The 5420-nt window shown below is 29.7% G+C and overlaps 1 protein-coding gene across 1 annotated transcript in view; it reads right to left on the reverse strand.

The window, feature by feature from the left end:
* Positions 1-1299, reverse strand: part of LOC107750189 (E3 ubiquitin-protein ligase Topors-like) — a 12059-nt gene extending 10760 nt beyond the window's left edge. Inside the window, exon 1 of the mRNA XM_016565469.1 lies at positions 1110-1299. The gene's annotated coding sequence lies outside the window, so the exon portion shown is untranslated. The remainder of the gene's footprint in view (positions 1-1109) is intronic.
* Positions 1300-5420: the final 4121 nt, after the last annotated feature.

The following is a 5420-nucleotide window of genomic DNA, read 5'->3' on the forward strand; positions in this document are numbered from 1 at the left end:
TTATTTTCCATCCTCATAATATTTCACAATATTACATTTTTTCCTGTATTTCTGATCAAATAAATGCAGCCTTGATGAGCAGAAGAGACTCCTGTAAAAACATAAAAAATAATTCTGATCCCAAACTTTTGACCGGTAGTGTGTATATATATATATATATGAGAGAGAGTTGCAGTCATAAGATTACATAAACCTTGCAAAATCTGAAAAATGTTAATAATAATTATGAAAAGTGAAATCATAAAACTGGATCTAGTTTTTTGTTTATTTCGTTCTGCCCTGAATAAACCATTTCACCATCAGGTGTTTACAGCGGGATTAATAGTTTAATTAAAATGAACAAGGATGTCAAATCAATTGAATTCTTGAATTCAACAATCACTTTTACGATTGCATTTTAGTATAATATAACTTGACTGCAATACAACTCGGCAATCCTTACTATTTTTAGGTTTTCTTGAAATATATGCATACAGTTAAGTTTACATAACCCTTGTGAAATCTGCAAAATGTTAATAAACAATAAAAACCGTGGGATCATAAAAAGTGGATTTTGTTCTGCCCTGAATTAAGTATTTCACATAAAGATGTCTGAATATAGTTCACATAGGTCAGCATTAAGACGTATGTAATACTTCAAAAATACAGTAAAGCAATTACAATATACTACAAGTTATCTATTACACCAATTGACAAAGAATTATTACTTCACTAACAACAACACCACCATGGTATATGTATATGGTACACATTCAGTACCATGGTATACATCAAATAATATTATTTTAAATTATTAATAATTTAAATAAATACACTCACAAGTCTCTGAAGACAGCGACATCACTGACACATCCATAAACACTGACATACTGAGAATTATGCTCTAAATCACATAAGAAATCACACAAAATATTAAAAATGTTTCAAAAAAAAGCAGCTACATGCTGTCTGTAGTGTTTTGATCGATGATTACGGGATATCTGTCTCCTGCCTTCCCCAATGGTTCAAAACAGCGATTATAAAACACCTCTACAGACAATAAATGTGTAAAGGAACGAAATATGAACAAAAACAAAACAAATAGCTAGCTTTATGAAACAGATTCTCACCTGATCATCACAAAGCCGCAAAAACACCGCGAATAATCCAAACCGCACACGTACGCTCCCAGAAACACATCTATATCACATCAGCGCGACATAAATCACGATAAAAAACACAAAACAACAGAAAATGAACATTAAACACCGATGGAAGTGGAGGAGTTTCGCACTGCTGTTGAGGAACAGAACACACAGAGCGGCGTTTCCGGTGACGTCACGACCGCGCGCCACTAGCGGCCTGGAGCGGTAGTGCACCCAAAAATATATATAAAAAAACATGGTAACATATAAATATATAAAATGCAGAATAAATACAAAATGAATAAATGCATCTTCTTTCTTTCTTTCCAAATATATAAACACTTATGTATTAAAATATAAACAAAACAAAGAAATAATACTAAAAATAAACCAATAAATAAAAATAAATCAACAAACGAACAATAACAAATAAATAAATGCATGTTTTTTATTTCTTAAAAATACAAACATATATTTATTAGAATGTGAAGAGTTCATTTGCAAAAACGGATAACTCAGTTTTTAACAATTTTCAAAAATCACGTTTTTTTTCAATCGAACTGCAGTTGGGTTATTTTGATTAGATTTAAAAATAATAACAACAAAAAAAATACAGCTAACTAACACAATAAAAACGTGATAACATAATAAAAAACATGATTTTTTATTATGTTTCTGTTTTTGCACATAAACTCTTCACATAGAATACAAATAAATGAAAATTAATAAAAATACAAAACAAATAAAATGCATGTTCTTTCACTCTTTAACAACATATAAACATTTATTTATTAAACTATACTGAACATAAATAAATAAATACTACTAATAATAAAATGAATAAATAAGCAACCGGTTGTGGGTGCCGTGTTCCTTGATTTACAAACGGCATTCGATACACTAAATCATAATATCTTATTATCTAAAATATCACACTTTAATTTCTCGGAAGATACAATAAAATGGATTGAGTCTTATCTTACATCGAGGAAACAGTGTGCCCGGATTAAAACACACATATCTTCTGTAAGAGATTGCTCTGCAGGGGTTCCTCAAGGGTCAGTCCTAGGGCCATTACTCTTCCGTTTGTACTTGAATGACTTTCCAGATGTTTGTCCTGACGCACATATTCAAATGTACGCGGATGACACTGTGATTTATGTACACGATAAAACAAAAGAACAGGTGGCACAAAAATTATCTATCGCAATGACGAACATTTTAGATTGGTTTACTCAGTGCTGCTTAACATTAAATGTTCGGAAAAGTATATGCATTTTAACATTAAAAAGGAGGAGGAGGTCCAAACAGATATATTAGTTAAAGGTGAAAAGTTACAAATTGTATCAGATTTTAAATATCTTGGAGTTATCTTAGATTCTCATCTAACATTTGAAACGCATGTTTGAAAAATAGTCTGTGCAGTGACACCACAACTATAAATACAGAGTCAACTTTCAATAGTAGCTTCAAGAGTCTTTTTGAATTCTTTGATCTTTTCACATGTTTCCTAACTTCATTAGACCTTTATATACTTTGTATAAACGTGCTTTAAAAGTATTTGACAAGAAACCTATCAGATATCATTATCGTTTGGTTATCAATGAGTACATTTTTTTTTACTTTTGTCGTGTTCTACAACTGGAATAATTTACCAATTAATATTAAACAGTGTTGCACCTTAGCACAGTTCAAGCTACATTTGACAATATGGTTAAAGATGAGTCAGGTGTGACCATTGAGTATTTTTGTATCTTGAATGGTTACAAAACTTTGGTGAGTTGTCAAATTGTTACAGTTTTTTGAAGGGTGATGCTCTGTAGGATTTATAGGGCATGTTTTGTAGACATTTGGATTGTAGTTTCTATGTGGGGGTACGAATTATATACAAATAACGAATTAAATAAATAAAAAATAAAAATAATTAATACATAAAATAAACAAATATAAAACACATATAACATATACTTATATACTAAAATATATAGAAAATTAATAAAAATAGATAAATAAAAACAAGACATTTATTTTTATTTAGTATGTACTAAATAAAAATAAATACCAAATAAATAAACGCACGTTTTTTCTTTAGAAATATTTAAATATACATTTGAATATTTTGAAAATAAATAAAAAGTTAAAACTAAATACATAAACACATATTCTCGTCTATATCGCCCTTTGAATAGCAAATGCAGATATTAATGCCATCCAGCTTGAATAACAATTTTTTTTAAAAACAAAAGATTTCATAATAGCTATGAAATCGACTTATGCTACTTAAGTCGCTTTGGATAAAAGCGTCTGCTAAATGACTAAATGTAAATGTAAATAATAGTAACATAGGCTATAAATAATAGTATAATATAGTTACATAAAGTAACATTTTACGTAATTTCTTTTGCGGTTTTGAACACAATTATTATTATTATGTCACTGTTTTGCTGTATTTGTCGATGGAAAACATAACAACGAACCGTCTGAGGAAAACTACTGGAGAAAGGGAGGAATGAAAGGTTCTTCCGGTCGTCGTCTTGGAGACCAGTCGTGTGCTTCCGGTCGCGAGGCTAAGTGCGCTAACGCTAGCGGGCTGCTGGGAGTTTCCAGCTCAAATGTAAGATTGAAATAAACAAACAGAAACATCGATGTCCGTCAGTCGACGCTGTTTGGACAGAGTCCTCTCGATCGTGAGTCTCGCATCAGCTGCTCTTCATTTAAACTTGTTTACAGACGATTAGCGAGTAAATCAAAGATTGATGATAAATATAGAACATTTACTTACTTTACTACCATTACTTACTTACAAGAGATGCTACTTTGCTACTATTTTGTTATTGTGGTGTTATTTCGTTTATATACTATTATGGTATTTATTAATATTGATATATTTTTCATATTTTGAAGAGCTTTTTCCATTTTCAGTTTTCATTTAAGTTTAAGATTCAGCAAACAAATTATCTAATATATGTATATGTGTGTGTATATGAAAAAACATGTATATGTGTGTGTGTGTGTGTGTGTACGTACGTACGTGTGTGTGTACGTGTGTGTGTGTCTGTCTGTGTGTGTGGAGTGTAAGACAGGCTTCTGACCGCTTTACAGAAGTCATGCAATCAAATTCACTGCTGAAAAAGTCTGAGAACAACGGAAATGGAACAAAAGGTTATGAATTGTAAGATTAATATTGTTGGCAGTTCAATATAAATATAAAGGGTTTTCATTGGTTCCAGTGTTATTATAGTACCACTGAGATACTATTATAGTTTTTAATACTATAATTAATCATTTATATATATCATTTATAAATGTTATTACATATGATTATGAAATAATATAATTTAATGTTTTAATTTGTTAAACGTTTGATAATTTTCTTGTGATTTGTCTTTTTTTTTTATATGCCTACATATGTTTGAAATATTTTTTTTTTTTCAGTTTTAGTTATTTTGTACATCAAAGTAAATCAAAATGAGAAATGTTGCCTTGGCAACTAGCTTAAATAAAATAAATTTAAAAAATAACGTTTTTTATATTCATATTTCATTTCGATTAATGATTATATTAAGTAACAAAAGTGTGTTTTTTATGGTTTTAGTTATTAACCCCGATTTGTTTTTAACGGCGCATTTTTTATATTGCTATTTAGCTTTAATTTATATCTATTTCAGCTTTAGTAGTTTTTTTACTTTAACTTATTTCAGTTAGTTGCCAAGGCAACATTTCCAATTTCCATTTAAGTTTTTAAATCTAATATATTTATATTTTATTTCAACTTTATTTCAATGAACCAAAGCACATTTTAATAGTTTTAGTTAAAAATAAGACTTGATATACAATCTCATAATAACACTTAATTTAAATCACTTAATTTTTTGCAGATACTAGCTGCTGAAATAGAAAATACAAAGTTAATTTACAGTAAAGTACCATCATATTTAATTAATACCATCAAGATATGATAGTAGTTTGGGTTGCCATAAAAACCACAATACATAAACAAGTAGTTATATATATATATAGTTGCTATATGATTTTTTAGAGATGAAGTTGTGTTTGATTAAAGTTTGAGAGGATGTTTTTCTCTCAGAGACGTGTTTGAGGTGAGGCAGATCTATAATGACCGGAGCGTTTCATGCGTCTGCTGTTCTCTCTGATGTTAATTAAATGATTGAGTGAATGGCACTTTTGTGCTCATGTGCCGCTCACACATTTCATTAGCCCTTCAGACCCCTGATTATTCCTCTCACCACAGAAAAGCTCTCGTCTTTTTACTATTTACAATCTGTGTGTGTGTGT

The sequence above is a fragment of the Sinocyclocheilus rhinocerous genome, unplaced genomic scaffold (assembly GCF_001515625.1).
Source record: "Sinocyclocheilus rhinocerous isolate Xijiao unplaced genomic scaffold, SAMN03320098_v1.1 scaffold151, whole genome shotgun sequence".
Taxonomy (NCBI): Eukaryota; Metazoa; Chordata; class Actinopteri; order Cypriniformes; family Cyprinidae; genus Sinocyclocheilus; species Sinocyclocheilus rhinocerous.